The sequence below is a fragment of the Microtus ochrogaster genome, linkage group LG8, assembly GCF_000317375.1.
Source record: "Microtus ochrogaster isolate Prairie Vole_2 linkage group LG8, MicOch1.0, whole genome shotgun sequence".
Taxonomy (NCBI): domain Eukaryota; kingdom Metazoa; phylum Chordata; class Mammalia; order Rodentia; family Cricetidae; genus Microtus; species Microtus ochrogaster.
Window position 1 is genome coordinate 21527998 of NC_022033.1, and position 16061 is coordinate 21544058.

The window sequence follows — 16061 nt, forward strand, 5'->3', positions numbered from 1 at the left end:
CCCCAAAGCAAAAACATGTCACTGGCCACTCGGTCTGCGAAGCCTGTGCCCAGGAGCTATCTGGCTGCTGCCACCACTGCCTGTGGTCCTGGCAGTGTAGACGCCTCTCCTCTAAGCCTTCCTGAGTCTGCTTGTGTTCAGGCTCTAAGTTCCCCTGCTCTCTCCTTTGCATGCCTCACCCTTTCCTGACCACGTGCAGGAGACTCCTCCTTCTCTGACCCATGTAGTGCCTGCTCCCTCCTCTCGGGTCCACAGTCCACTACTATCCAGTGACACAGCTTCTTCGCAGGTCCTCGGCTACCGAAGTGACTTTATGACAGGCCTAGTACTCAAGGCCACCAGAGTTGGGCTCCTGTCTCTCCCTCTTTTACTCTTGTGACTCTGTCTTTGTCCTTTGGCCCTAACCCAATCGCCAGGATACAGAGACACCCTTGACACCTTTGCCTCAAGTGGATGCCCACCACCAGGAGACTGCCATTCCTATGAGACCCTGTTCCATGCAGGCAGCTTGGGATGGCATTATTTGCTGATGGATCATGTGTAGAGCTTCCTGAGGGCAGGAGGCCTGCCCATCTTCCCACCAGTGTCTGGCAGGAGGCCCAGCATGGCGCTCCACTGGGAGGCACTGAATGAAGCTCAGACAAGCTGCCTACACCTTCCCGCTACCCGCTTTCTACTCCAGCCAGCCAGAACTACTCACACTTCCTCAGAGCTTCCTACTGTGACTGTGACTGGGTCTCTCCAGACTAGGCCTCCAGGTAGGCCTAGCCTTTCTCTTCCATTCCTCCTGGCAGAACCAAGTGCTGGGTGTCCCAGACTCAACAGGGTGAAATGAGACACTAGGTGGGGTGTGTGTGTGTGTGTTTGTATGGTCCACATGCATGGTGTGGTCACGTGGCACCTTCATCTGTTCTTATGCCTGCATTGCTGCAGCTGGGTCCCCTATCTAAGTGTGAACCCTCTTAGGACTTCCCACACAGCCACAGCTGCAGGGAACAAGGGAAGCTGCTGGTCTCTCCTGAGTCACTGTCTACAATGACGGTAATGACAAAGAACCATGTTTATGGAGCACTCGGCACGCAGCATGTGCCAAGCACCTTCCCATGGCTCTTCACCAGAAAGTCCTACCATTGCCTCATTTTACAGATGAATTAAAGGAAGCTCAGAGAAGTGGTACCACTCTGGAAGATGGCACAGACGGGAAGTGTCTAGAGCTCTGATCTCTCTAGTCCCAAGACTGCCACCTGCCAAGTTGAGCTGAGCCACACCCAGGTGGCCTGTGGTATGTGACAGAGGGGCCTCTTACTGCCTGCCCTCCTGCTCCCTCTGAGGAGAGGCTGGAAGCCACAGCCTCCTGGTCCTCTAGGTGCTCTCCGGGGAGGAGGCTGGGCTGGGCTGGGCAGACTTTACCCTAATCTGCAGCCCCACAGAGGACAAGAGGCCCAGAAGTCTCAGAGTGAACAGAAGCCGTCAAGCTTGGGGCTCCAATTCCCCAGCAAGGCTGAAGATTTTCCCAACAGCCTGGGCCAAATTTATCTGCCAATCCCCCAAAGAGCTGGTTCCAGCGTCTGTCTGGAAATGTCAGCCCGTGTGGTTGGAGGAATGCGAGGAGAGTTTTCCCCTAAATAGCAGGAAGCATATGGGAGGCGGATGGCGCCCGACGCCCCAACCTGCCAACTCTCGCTCAAGTGGAGCTAAAAGGGGCCCAGAAGGGTCTGGAATCCCTACCACCTCCCAGGGAGGGGGAGCTGGAGACAGAGACAGCAGCATTGACCGGGCAGAAAGTGGGTCCTGAGGGGCGGTGAGCAGGAGTGCCCTACAGGGACCCTAAGGCTCCTTCCGCCAGCCACAACAATGAGTCACCGTTCACAGAGCACTGGCCACGTGCATGGAACTTAAATGGTCTCATTTGAACTTTACTACCAACTCTGAGAGGAACTGCTGCTAACCTTGTGTCACAGATGAGGAAACTGAGGTTCACAGCAAGCACACGGAACCTAGGCTGGCAAGGACCTCCCACGTCCTTAGCAGGGTCACAGTACTCTACCGATTCTTCCAGGTTGCCGTTCAGCCGCTACTCAAATATTTCCAGGGATAGGGAGCTCCCTACCACCCCACTTACTCCATCTGCGAAGAACTCTTTATCTCCCAAAGGTTTTCCTGGCCTAAGTTAGAGTCTCCTTCCCTGTCAGACCCAGAGCAGACCCTTCCATCTCTCAACAGAAACAGGCACCCAGGCTCCCAGAGGCCTCCGACTTTCCCTTCCTGCCTCCCACCATGCCCTCACATGCTCGCCCGTTTGAGATCCCGTCAGCTCCCTCACCTACCTCTGCCTTGACCATGGTGAGGAAGAGGGAAGCCCAAGCCCCCAGGAACTTACTGAGGCCAGAGCTCCGATCTCAGCCAATGTCTCTGGTTCCTGTTTCCCTCCTGCTCTCCAGCCAAGCTCTCAGCTAGGGGGTCTGTGAACTCTCGGCAGAGCTCAGCTTTGTGATTCTCTCTCTGTCCCTCATTCAGATCCCTAGCAGAGTCTGCGGACACCCAGGTCCCATTAACTTGAAGCCTTGACCTGAAAGTGCAGGCTGCCAGATTTTCAGGGGCCAGCTCTCAGTGTCCCGGGTCTTGTCAAGATTGGGGACTTAGTCCAATGACATAGTTTTCTGGCCTATAGTGGAGGAACAAGGAGTGAGCTACCCATCTCTGAAGGTATCCAAACAGTTGCTAAGTATCCTGGGAGACAGGTTCTGATAGTGATAAATACAGGCTCCCCTGACAGGCGTTTAGGTCCCTGGTCTACTTTTCCACATGGGTGGTTGACCCAGTTCCTGCAGACTGGCACACCCCTCTCCCACACTATCCTTCTGAGGGGCACTATGGTCTCTCCAGCATGAAATGCAAACACCTACTCTGTCATTTAAGGCCGCTGTGGTCTGGGCCTGAAGCTTCTTATTTGAAGGCGGTGCATCCACGCATGCCCCTGGATCTCTGGCATGTGGCTATGATCTTCCCTCACTGACCCTAGAGGCCAGGACTGTTCCCTTTTGAGGGAGGCATCTCCTGAATGACACTGGAGCCTCAAAGGTCCCCACATTCTGACTCACAGTACAAGGCTGCCCCAATGGACTCTGACACTGAGGTCTGACTCAGGACCCTAGGGGAAGCTGCCCTTCTTTCTTCTGATTATTAAAAAAAAAAATCACACATTAGGCTAGGAGCAGTAGTGCACATCTGTAATCCCAACATTTAAGAAGCTGAGACAGGTGCTGGCCATAGTGGCACAGACTTTAATCCCAGCACATGGGAGGACAAGTCAGGTGGATCTCCAAGAGTTCGAGGACAGTCTGGTATACAGAAAGAGTTCCAATACATCCAGGTCTATGTAAAGAGACCCTACCTCAAAGTGAATGAATGAATTAATGAATAATAAATAAATGAAGGAGGAGGAGGAGGAAGAGAAGGAGAAGAAGAGGAGGAGGAGGAAGGAAGGAAAGAAGAAGAAGAAGAAGAAGAAGAAGAAGAAGAAGAAGAAGAAGAAGAAGAAGAAGAAGAAGAAGAAGAGCAATAACAACAATCAGCAGCAGCCTGGTCTACACAGTGAGACCCTACTTCAAAAAAACCTAAATCAACAAAAAAGTCACATATCTTGGGGAATTCAGATATTATAAATGGAGAAACATATAAGGTATAACCACATGTGGCTACCACAGGTAACAGTTTAAGGTGAGCATCAGTCTAAGGGGGCAGTGCATAGGTCTAGGTGGCCAATCAGAGCACTTAGCACCCCTAACAACAGCAACTGGTTGAGGGGTGAGCACATCCCAGAAGCTGACCAATCCACGTCATGACTTGGTTCTGGGAATTAGGGTTGAACTGCCTGAGAAGAATTCGCACTGACTACTCCGGACAGACATCTCTGTGAGAGCTGGAGAAACAGAGAGGAGCCAGCGCTGAACAGTCAAGTCCTGGTGACAGAGCCCCTGGATCCAGCAGAGCCTGAATTTCACAGTTACAATCCCCCATCTCCACCCTGGTCACAAGGTGGAGAGGTTTTCTGTCACTTGTACTAAAAAGATCCTGATGAAATGAGTAAAAACAAAATTAGAGCCCACCCTCACTCCACCTTAGAGAACATCACTATGAATGGTTTGATGACTGTCCTTCCAGATCCAGACATGTCTCTGATTGGGTACCCTGTTCCTCCCACCTTGGCCCTAGCCCTCAGAAAAGACTTGAAATCCAGGGATCCTGCAACAATGTATCATTTTTATTGTTTTTCTTCAGGACAGTGCCTCACTATGTATCTCTGGCTGTCCTGGAACTCACTATGTAGATCAGGCTGGCCTCAAACTCAGAGATCAATGTATCATTTTTTTAAAAAAATCTATATTTATTTACTTGTGTGGGTGAGTTCCGTGTGTGTGTGTGTGTGTGTGTGTGTGTGTGTGTGTCTATGTGTGTGTGTCTATGTGTGTGTGTCTGTGTGTGTGTAGTGTGGAGGTCTGAACTCAGGTGGTCAGGGTTGCTGGAGAATGCCTTCACTCACTTAGCCATCCTGACAGCCCCCATGCTTACCCACCTGCTTGCTTTTTTAATCTATTTTTCCCTCCACAATGTGCCACGGACATGTTTCCATGTCAACAAGGAGAGATCTACAGTGCTGTCTCCACAGTACAGAGAATGCTGTCGGCTGCTGGACGGAATTTGTTTAACCATCTCTCACAGACAGATAATTGGGTAGTTTCTAATTTATCACCACCATCAAGGGAGGTGTGGTGGGGCTGAGGGTGCTTGTGAAATAAATGCTTATGCTCGCATGTGTTGGATCTCATGACAGAGAGCCCGCACCTCTTAAAAGTTTGCCTTCCTAAGCTGGAGTTTCTCTGCTTGAGATGTAAGGTTCTGGGCATCTAGAAGGCACTGCCTGTCTTCCCAGACAGGTTTAGTGCAGCTCCAGGGCCAACATGTCTCTAATAGCAGCCTCTTTGGGGACAGTATTCACTGGTGAGGCAAGTTAGTAGGTCAAGGGGAGTGGACAAGGTTTGGGATGGGGGTGTTACTGATCTGGCTGGCCCTGTGCACAGAGCTATGCTGTCCTCCTTGGGCCTCATGTCTGTGACCCAGGAAGAGGCTGGCAGGTGTGACGGGTATACAGCGGCCATGGCAGTGAACACCTGCGATACCACCCTGTCTGGATCTCAACACTCTCTTATGTTCTCCATCTATGCCACAGAAGGCAAGTGACTCGCCCAAGGTCACACAGCCAAGAAGGAATAGAAATGCGGCAGAGCCCGATCTGATTTACCAATCCCTCAGGTCCACATGCACCAGGGGAAGCACGGGAACAGCTTCTAGAAATGAACAAACCTGATGAAAATGGCCTCATGTTACCCATGCTGGCTTATAACCTCTTTAAAAAAAAAAAACAAAAAAAAAAACTCCATCACACACTATGAAGTTCTTTCCGCAACAGTAAATTTAGATCCGGCCCCATTTCTAACCACTGCAGCAGGCGCCATTGTACAGCTGCAGCAGGCAGATTTAACTAGTCCCCTGGTGATGGACAAGTGGCTTGTTCCCAATTGCCCTGCTACTACCAACACTACCCAGGGCACCCCAGCAAGGCTGAGCTGTGTCCTGTAAGGCAGTCCCATGTCACAGTGTGGCCCTGCATGGTTAATCTACTCCACTGCGCTGGTCCCGTCTCCTCTCACTCTACTTACGTGGGTGGTTGCGTAACACCACGCCATCCCCAAGCCCGGGTGTGCTCTGGGAGGGGGTACTGGTGACTGCAACTGTTCTCAGTAAACCTTCTTGGAATGTACGGGTGTGTCTGCAGCTGGTGCCCAGACAGCAAGAGTGGGCTACCAGCTTCAGGCTTTGGAGAGTCTTCTGCATGCCATGTTCTAGGACTGTCCCCAGCAACAGCTGGACCTATTGCCCGGCCTTTGAGTGTGATGCTAGCTACATGCAGCTCAAACTCTTCAAGGGTCCTCAGCACTGGGTCCAGCTTGCTTCCATTCAGAGTTCCCAGGAGTGGGTGGCTTAGTCACTAACCAGCACAGCCCTCGGAGTCTCAAACTAGTCACTTCTCTCAAGGCTTCAGACTCTTCGTCTGCCCAGCAGGGCAACAATGCTATTTCTACAGGGTTGTTCTGAGCTCGACAAAGTAATAGATTCAGTACACAGTAGCCTGCAGGCAATGAGTTTAGAGAATGGGTCTGAGCCTGCCTCCTCAGAATGACCTCTTTTTACCTAAAGTAAACTTGACTCTTCCTCAGCCCCTTCCCAGCTATCCCTGAGGATGTCTTGCTCTTATCTGAACCATTTGTTAAATGACCAAATGCCCTTCATTGGCCCTTGTCAGGGTCCTCGTCTTCCAGTTCCCCATGACCATAGATACCTGCCTAGCTGCCCAAACCTCAAACATGCAAGAGACACAAAGACAGCAGAGACACACAGAGGCCCCCGACCCTCGGGGGTAGCTTCTGACTCCTCGTCCTTGCTCTAGAGGTCCGAGTCACCTGTCTAGCCCTGGGCATATGCCAAGTAGCTTTCCCTTGGAAGCCTCCTCATGCCCCTTTCTTACAATGGGTGAAATGAGAAAATCTGTGCTGATCTCCTAAGATAAAACAGTTCAGTGCTAGTCAGAGGTGTAGCTTGGTGGTGGAGCTACCAGGTCCTGGATTCCATCACAGCAAGATTAAATAAATAAACCAGGTGTGATGGTACCTGTCTGTAATCCCAGACACTGGGAGGCAGAGGCAGGTGGATCTCTATGAGTTTGACTCCAGCCTGATCTACACAGTGAGTTCCAGGTCAATCAGGATTACATAGAAAAACCCTGTCTCAAAATAAATAATTAAAACAGTACATACATATATAAATAACATATTTTAAAAACAGAGGAAAATCTTAGCAAGGAGCCTGGGATGTAAGTGTCACTAAATGACAGGTGCTATCGCTAAGCTTGCAGGCTTTTTTGGCACTTCACTGTGACATACACTACCACAAGGAAGACATGCAAGACAAAAGGTTGAGTGTGGTGAGTGACCGCCGGCCAAGGCTCTGCCACCCTCCAAGCCCCTCGCGCCCTCCAGCTCCCAGGTCCACTTTGACACTGACAGTGGATCTCTTCCCAGACTTCCATGGTACTGTTACTCCTGTCAGTAAGCGGACAAAACTCAATCAATCCATTGATCGGTGTGTGGCTGGTTCCCTGACCTCGATTCCCTGGGGACCTTGTCCTCCCAGCCGCCTCTGCCCAGGCACAGCGGTTCCCTGATGGCTTCCCAGTTCCTTAAATAACCAGCTTGTTAGCAAAATCGCAGCAGTAACACCTCCCTCGCGCCACCCCGGCCTCCATCTTTCCACGTGATGCTGACGGCTGCTCCCTCCGAGTGCCAAGGAATCCCTTCTCCGTCACTGGGCCACACACAAGGGGGACTGTGAGCAATGGCAGCTGTACCTCCAGAATCTGCCCTAGGGCGGAGGAGGCCTCGGAGCAGCGCTCATCGGAGCTAAGACCTGTGTGAGCTCATGGGGAGTTGAGCGGAGATGCCAAAGAGTGCCAGGCATTCACCACAATGCCAGGCACCTAATAAGTGCTCAAGAAATACCCACTGCCTCACAGGCTGGCCCTGCCCTGCAACACACACTGTCCTCAGGGAGACCCGGCCAGCCTTGGGCAAACCCAGCATGTTTGCCACAGCACTCTCTGCTCTCAGACCACGATGTCCTCAACACTTCTGTGGTGACAGCTTCTCAGCCAAATGCAACAGCTGTCTCTGGTTGGTACAACAGACCAGGCCCAGGCCGGGGGAACCGAGCTGGGGTGGGGGCACTAATTAATGGGGCCCCTTTCACAGTTATTAGCAATAAGGCTGGCACCGCACAAATGTGCAGCGTCTGGTTCTCAACGACACTCTATATCCATTATTGACACTGAACTTCACGGGTTTTTATATTATCCTCGATATTTGCATATTATGCATATTTACCAGTCTTTCCCCTTCTCATAACCATCTCATCAAGAAAGCTGGCAGCTGCTGGCAGATGGAAGAGTTGGAAGCACAGGGGCTGGGACCGTGAGGAGGGGCCGCTGGAGCAGCTTTCTGGGACTCCAGAAGATTGATGGGTTTCTGGGTCATGCTGGTGTCTGGTGAGAAAGATCATGAGGGGTTCCCACTTCCTTGATTCTAGCCCCTGGGAAGCTGAGGCCACTTCAATCCAGGGTCCCGTACTGTAGGCTGAATGGTGGCTGGGCATTCTTGGGTTCCCTCGCTTGTGAAGTGGACTTATGCAGAATTCTGGCAGGAGTAGGGTTGGGAGTCAGGGGAAGGTGTTCAAACACAAGGAGAGAAATGAGCCAGGTACTGTGGCTAGCATCATATGGGGCTGAGGTGGCTGTCCCTGCTCTGTGGGAAGGAGGACAGAGGAACCAGGCTTGGTGAAGACAGTGTTGGTGGGGAGGGACAGTCAGAGACAGGGCTGGACCCAGCACCGCACTGTGAGTTTAGGCAGGTGGAGCTGGAGCAGGAGGAGTGCCTCTTTGTCAAGCAATGGTCTGCAGCGAGGCTCCCTGCTCCTCTCCCCCTCCTGAACCTGTGCTGAGCAGATGCACCCAGGGGTACGGCACGTGAAATGTGTGGTGCTTGCTGTCCATCCCCAGCAAGGCTCTCCCTAACTGAGGCAGTGCCCTGGGAAATGGGTATCCTCACCATGCCCACCTCCAGAGTTGTCAGGAGGATGGATACACCCAGCTGGTTAAGCTGTAAATTGTGCCCAGACAGGGATGCTCTTGTGGAGGTCCCTCTGCCAGCTCGTGGGTGCTGGCAGTGGGAGGGCTGGGCATTTCCCAACAGTGGCAAGCACCATGGTGGGTGAGGTGCCCAGGACTGTGGCTGTACTTACCGACCAGGGATCTATGTGCACAGGAAAAAGGGTAGCCGGCAAGTATGCTGCAGATGCCGCCTCAGAAGTGGGTGTGGGACTGAGGACCGCCACGCACATCCCTCCAGCGCTCCATCAGAGGCATGAGTTGGACCCTGGTCACACAGGGGGACCACCGGGCTCCAGGCAGAGGGCGGCACCAGTGCCTGTGGGGCACAGGAGGAATACTGATTAGCAGCCAGAAATGAATGTTGCACCTTGACACCTTCAGACCAGCCCTTGGGAAGGGGCAAGTCGGCACAGTTGTCATAGAAACCCAAGTGTTTGTGTAACACTGTATTTTCCAGAGAACCTTGGCACCCCAGCTCATGGGAGGCCCACGTTGTTTTTAGAGGTAGATTTGCATGTCATGCATATTTACAATGCCTTTCCCACCGCCCACAGAACCCCGGCAGCAGCCAGCAGTGGGGAAGCTACATTCCCAAGCCCCTCCTCAGCTTGCTCCTCCCTCTTGCCCCTCCCCGCTCTCCTAACTCACGAGGGAAGTTAGGATAGGGTCCAAAGTCATACTACTGTGAGTTCAAATCTCAGTTTGTTCCTTCACTCATTGAGGGGGCAATGGACAGGTGGTTTTCTCTTTCTGAGCCTCAGTTTCTCTTCTTGTTAAGAGTACTCTTCTGAGAGCTGCTGAGAGGTCTCAGAAGATAATGCAGGCAGGATGCTGGCACAAGGTACCTCCTTGGGAAAGACCCTGGGAGGTGCTATTCTCCTGTTCCAGCAGCCTGAGTGCCTCCCTGTGAGATGGGGGGATGCCAGGCATCTCCACCCCGCTTGCCTGAGCAGGCGTCTTTTCCCCTAAGCACTCGTCACCCAGGTGTGTGTTAATGGGAAACTCCACTGCACGCCTACCCAGGAGGCAGCTAGCTGACCCTGAGGCCTCAGACGATGCCCCTCTGCCCTCTGCTCTCCCATCCTACAGGTCACAAAACTGAGACTGAGAGACCAAGGCAACATTGGCATGAGGGCCAGATCTGAGCAGCTAGACTGGGGTTTGGACTCGGTTCCTCGACAAAGTCCAGGGAGAAGACACAGGACACATCATGGGAAGAAACAGGAAAGGGCAGCTGATGTTGGGATATTCATTATCTGCCGGACCTCAGGCCCAAGGATACCCACCCTCTCAAGCTCTCCCCAGGGTCTGCCCAGAAATGGCACCTCCCACAATCAGTTCCCACACTGTCTCATGTCCAACTGACTTCACTTCCTCCTTTTCAAAAGAAGAAACTGAGGCACACAGCATGGCAGGGTAGATGGGAGCGTCCTGAGGGGTCTCCAAACCTCCTCAGAGCCCTGACACTCCTTTGCTAAGGAGCACAGACTGGTCGCCAATGAGGCCAAGACGGCACTCTCTAACTCAGACTTCTGGTTCTAGGACAACGAAGCCCATCTCCCTGAGGAAGAACATTCCCAGCCAAGAAAAAACAGGCAGGACTGGCAAGGGTTTGGGAAGCTGGAAAGGAGACATGGGACTTAAGAACATTCTCAATGAGAGGAGGAAAGCTCAGAAGTAGGCAATGAAAGACCTCCCGGTGCATTATGGGGTGTGAAAATCCATGGCGCACTCAATACCACAGCTGGGGAAGAAGCCATTTCCCCCAAGTTATTACTTGGAGCCAAATTCGCCCAGCATTACAGCTGAAGGCAGAGTTAACAGCAGAGGGCCACCATGACCTGGAGGTCTCTAAGCTCCCTTGGAGCTCCCAAGTTTGCCTGCTGAGGGAAGGCTGAAAGTTCCCCCATTTCCCCTTTTTTTTTTTTTTTTTTTTTTGGTTTTTCGAGACAGGGTTTCTCTGTGGCTTTGGAGCCTGTCCTGGGACTAGCTCTGTAGACCAGGCTGGTCTCGAACTCACAGAGATCCGCCTGCCTCTGCCTCCCGAGTGCTGGGATTAAAGGCGTGCGCCACCATTTCCCCTTTTCTATGATGGGTAACAGGTCCTAGGCCCCTGCTGTTCAGGACACTATTTAAGTCTTGGATAATCTACATAGAGGCGAAGATAAAAAAAAAAAAAGTTCCATACAAAAGGTGTCACACTGCCCAGGGCCACTGATATAGGCTGCTACAGGTGACCTTGGCTTTGTAGAAACAGAAAGCAGAATTCTGGTCCTGGCTGCCGAGAGCTGAGCTGAGAGGAGGAAGCACTTTCTAGGGCAATGGAGAGGTTCTGAAATGGATTATGGTGATGGAGACACAGCTCTATGTATGAGCGAAAAGCCATCTACAGAGCACTTTCAATTAGTGAAACATGGAACATGAGTTACAGCTCAGTAGCTGTTAAAACCACTCAGTCCTTTCGGAAAAAACAAACAAACAGACAAACAAACAAACAAAAAGCCCAGAATTTGGTGGTCATCCATAATCTGAGAGCCTGTGGCCTCCTTGGGTTTCCACCGGGAAAACCCACAAATGTGCTTTCTAGAAGCCCTCTATCCCAGAGGTCTGTGTGCTCTGGGAAGCCACCAGACGTCTGACTGGTTGGGCTCCTGCTGGCCCCAGGACCTCTTGGGATGTTCCTTTCCATTGCTGAACACACCATCCCGAGGCTCCATGTCTAGTCTAGCATCATGGGTGCTGCTGCTCCTTCAGACTGGGATGCCACCAGAGTGAAGCAAGCTCACTTCACCCGCTGGCACCAGCACTCAGCATGGCACTTGACACCTGGTAGGCCCTTGCTAACTGAAATACTAAACCAGAATTACAAAGCCTAGAGCGCACACTTGGTTCTAGGGTGTGGCTCCATTCCCATCTTAACCATGTGATCCTGAGACGGCCATGTAAGTGTCAGTTCCGACACCTGGAGGGAGCCAGGGATTAGCAGGAATAACAGAGGTGACAAGTTCTTCACGACGCATTTCTCGCACAGAACCCTGTCTCCCCAGAACCCTGTCTTTCCAGTCACCAATGCCCAAGTTCCGGTGTCACTCTTGGCGTCTCTCCCTTCCCACGTTCAGGCTGAGGTGCTGCAGGGGATCAGCCCTTCAGCTGATCAGTGCCCTTCAGCCACTGCCATGCACCGAGTAACCCCAGCTCCTGCCTGGATTATGCATGTTGGCTTTGGGCTCCTCCTTTTTTTACTTTTGGCTCCCAGCACAGAAGCCAGAGCTTCCAGGTTAGAATTAGAGTCAGATCTTACCCCTTCTCAGCTCTAAAACCTCCGGGACGTCCCTTCACCTCAAGTACAAGCTGACAACCCTTCAACCACCACAGGCAGCCCTATCAGCTCCTTTCCAGCCTTCCCTCCCTACTTGCTCCCTGTTCCAGATCCACTGACCTTCACGCTCTTCTGTAGACACACCAGGCGTGCACTTGCCTCAGGGCCTTTGCCTGTGCTCTTCCTTTCCCCAGCACAGTGGTGGCCCAGACGTCCTCACGTCCTCACGTCTTATTCTCTCACTTCCTTCACAACCCTCTGGCACTGACTGCTTGAGTGAGTGAGCGAGCCAAGCCTCCACGCACACTGCAGGCAGTAGAGCCCCACAGAGAACATTTTTAACCAAAGATCAGAGGCTCAGCGTAAAACTCCAGCCTCTCAGTTATAAAGATGAGTTGACCCTGGGCAAGCTTCTTCAAATTTGTGTTTTGTTTTGACATAAGGTCTCACTATGGAACTCTGTTTGGCCTGGAACTTCCCATGTGGAACAGGTTGGCCTTGAACTAGAAAAGATCTGCTTGCCTCTGCATCCCTAATATTGGACTTAAAGGTGTGGCCTGCCCAGTCTTCTCGGCAAATTTCTTAACTTCTCTGTGCCCCATTGCTGATATATCTAAGGTGGAGGTGGTTTGAAGTCGCCCCTCAGGCAGCAGCTGTGAGGCTCAGGGGAATACAAGATGCTGCTTCTCCCTGACGATTCCACTGAAAATTCTTAGTGCCCAAGCTTGTGACTTGCCATTCTCTGCAGTGTCGTTACCAAACAGGACCTCCCACGAGATGCGCCACCCTCATCCCAAGTCAGAGTTCTGTCCATTCATTCCCTGGGTCACAGACACAGCAGCTGGCACTGGAGCTGACCAACAAAGGTACCAGTTAGTAAGTATTCACTGACCCTCTCCTGAAGACTCCTGCACGTCTTTCAAGTGATCCCGGCTCCTAGAGCCGTCTTGCAGGCAGGACCACCATCTCCGCTCCAAGCACTGTTACTCTTGTGGCCCCGCTGCCTCCCTACATCCACATCTGTAAAAGGATCCTCCCAAGACATGAGTGGCGTGGGGCTCCTGCCACAGCCAAAAGGCTACCTGTTCCTAGTTTAAAGGTTCATACAAGCTGCCCCCAGCTACCCAGAGCCCGCCCTCAGGGCCACCAATGATAGCTAAACCCTTCACTGGACATGATAATATGAACACTGACACAGAACCCATCCTTGGTCTCATGATTCTCACTCAAGAGCTGGACTGTGATAAAGAAGCCTGTGAGGTCACAGGGCTAAAGGAGGCACAGACATAAGAAGGGACCCGTGGCACAGGGTGGAGGTGGAACTTGGCCAGGCAGAGGGCAGGATGCCAGGAACGGTCCACTCTGGCTGACTCCAAAGTTACGTGAAGGACCAAGTGAGACTTGGGACCTTCTCAAGCACAAACTCCGGAGCCACACATCCTGTGCTTAGATCCTAGTCCTGTGTGGTAGCTACTGACCTTGGGGTGGTGACCTTAGTGCTCCAATGTAAAAGGCGAATCCTGTGTGCCTCTTCCCAAGATCTGACGTGAGAGCCACAGGCGCCCCTGCACACCCATTCCTTCCTCTCAGCACGGTAGCTGCTTTGTCCTCCTCTCCCTTCCAGTGGACACGCCCAGACCCTCCACTATACTCTTCAGAGAGCACTGAGTTCTGTGTACACTATGCTTTGTCCTGGTCACACATCTGTGACAAAGCTTCACTTAGAAATAGGCAGAGTAGAAATTAATAACAATAACTAATAATAAAGTAGCATTATAACTATGCAATAATAAAAGGTATGCAAATGAACTCTCTCCCTCTCTCAAAATATCTCATTGTGCTGAGGTCTTGACAATCTCAGCACACAATTGGTGTGGCTAGGATGGCTGTGGAGAATTGTGAACGCCCACCAGTCAGCTGGCAGGCAGTGACACGTTTTGCCCAGAGGAGGTGCCACCGAGCCTTGGCTGCCATCCCCAGGCTCAATGACTGGTGGGGGTTTGGTTGTGTTTGTTCAGAATGCAGTGGGCTGGCCAGAGCCCAGGACTGGGCCGAGAGGCCAGCCCCAGCTCTAAACTCTGTCCTTCCTTGCCCTGAGCCAGGCTTACCCACCGACTATGGCCCCAGCCCCACCCCCAGCATCCATGAAAGCCTAGCACCACTACCCTTGATTTGAAGTAGCAGAAGCAGTTGCCCTGAACTGGCTCTGGAAGCTGGTGCCAGGTGGGGAGGCTCCCCTCCGAGCGCCTGATCTGGACGCCTGTCATCTCTCACAGCTGCAGAGCAAGGCCTGTCAGCACTCAGAGCAGATCCTGACACGTGTCACCATCCCAGAGGTCCCTGCGTCCTCCGCTACTCCTCACCGATCAGCAGGATGCTGGTCACCCATTCTGCATGGGAGGGCAGTGTGGCCTCAGGTTGCAAGACTAAGCAGAAGCAAACTCAGGTGAGTGACATTCAAGCCCCAGGACTCGCCCCAGAGTTAGAAGTGTCCCCTATGATCAAATTCCCACATTCCGTGGATGCACATTTTCCACGAGTGGAGGATTGTGTGCAACAGAAATACCCTGATACACACTCTCCACACTGGGCCAGATGTGGTCAAGAGCCGGGCATGTTGGTCTTTGTTCTCATAGAACAGTGTGGTGGGGGCGCATCTTACAGTAATGTTCACAGAACAGTGTGGTGGGGGCGTACCTTACAGTATTGTTCGAGACAAGCGTGTGTTTGGGAGAAGCCAGGGAAGACTGCAGAGGGCAGATCACAGCTGAGTGTCAGAGCCCTTCACACCATCACACCGAGCACTTTTATCTGTCCTCATCCATTTGTGCCTCACAGCCACCCCAGCCCCCGTGAAGCCTCATCCAATTCCTCAGGGCTCTGGCGCAAATACAGAGAACACGGTGCCCTGAACACAAACATTTGGGCTCCTACTCCGTAAGTGGCCCCAAACTGGGCCACAATGAGGACAAGATGAGTCAGGCAGTGTCCCTGGAACACCCAATCCCATGGGGGTGGCAGATACGTAAACAGACATCGCAGTCCTCAGGGATGGGTGGAAGCCCAAGGCCATGGGGCCAGCAGCTAGCCTGGGGGTGGGGAGTGTTTTGGACAGTTAGGAAAAGAGGGCTCTCTGCCCCTGGGCCCAGGAGGAGCCACACGAAGCCACCAGGTAGGCAGGTGGGAAACAAACATGGAAAACACATGCCACGTAAGGAAACTCCTGCAAAGTGGGGAGCCAGTCTGTAGACTCCAGAGAACGAGGGGACCTGAGGAGATGGAATGGACAGGTCTGGAAAGACAGGCAGGGACTCAGTCATCCAGAAGGTCTTGTCCTGCCAGTCCAGAGACTATGGTCTTTCCCCCAAGAGCAGCTGTGAGTCCAAGTACTTGGTCAGTTTCCTGTGGAAAATGAGCACCCCAGAGTTCAGCGGGGCAGACTTAAGGAGGTGGTGAGACCTCGGAGATGAAGGCGCTCTATCTGGGGTCTGAGTCAAGAAACACTGGGTTCTAGAAGCCAGTCAGGGGCTGGGTGGACTGCTTGCCTAGACTGCATGAAGTTCTGAGTCCCTGGGATGCTCAGCTTTGCATAAAATCAGGCAAGGTGGTTTATGTTCTAATCCATGCTGGAGGCAGAAGGATCAGAAGTTCAAGGTAATTCTCATCTTTGTGTCAAATTCAAGGCAGGCTGGGACACTTGAGACTCTGCTTCAAACAACAAAAACAAGACAAAGAACTGGGGAGATGGTTTACAGTTCATGGCTGAGTCAGTGAAAAGCTTGTCATGAGAGATGAGGATCATGAGCTCCCATGTAAAAGCTGGGCACTGCAGTGTGTTAGTTACCTCGGAGCTGTGTGCATGTGTGTATGTGTGCATGTGTGCATATGAGAGAGAGAGAGCTGTGTGCATGCGTGCGTGTATGAGAGAGAGAGAGAGAGAGAGAGAGAGAGAGAGAGAGAGAG

The 16061-nt window shown here is 52.3% G+C and overlaps 1 protein-coding gene across 5 annotated transcripts in view; it reads right to left on the reverse strand.

The window, feature by feature from the left end:
* The window catches only part of Dlgap4 (DLG associated protein 4), a 148772-nt gene that overhangs the window by 87751 nt on the left and 44960 nt on the right, over positions 1 to 16061 (reverse strand). For all 5 annotated transcript variants that reach the window (XM_026787208.1, XM_013352167.2, XM_013352166.2 and 2 more), the window contains exon 2: positions 8911 to 9095. The gene's annotated coding sequence lies outside the window, so the exon portion shown is untranslated. The remainder of the gene's footprint in view (positions 1 to 8910; positions 9096 to 16061) is intronic.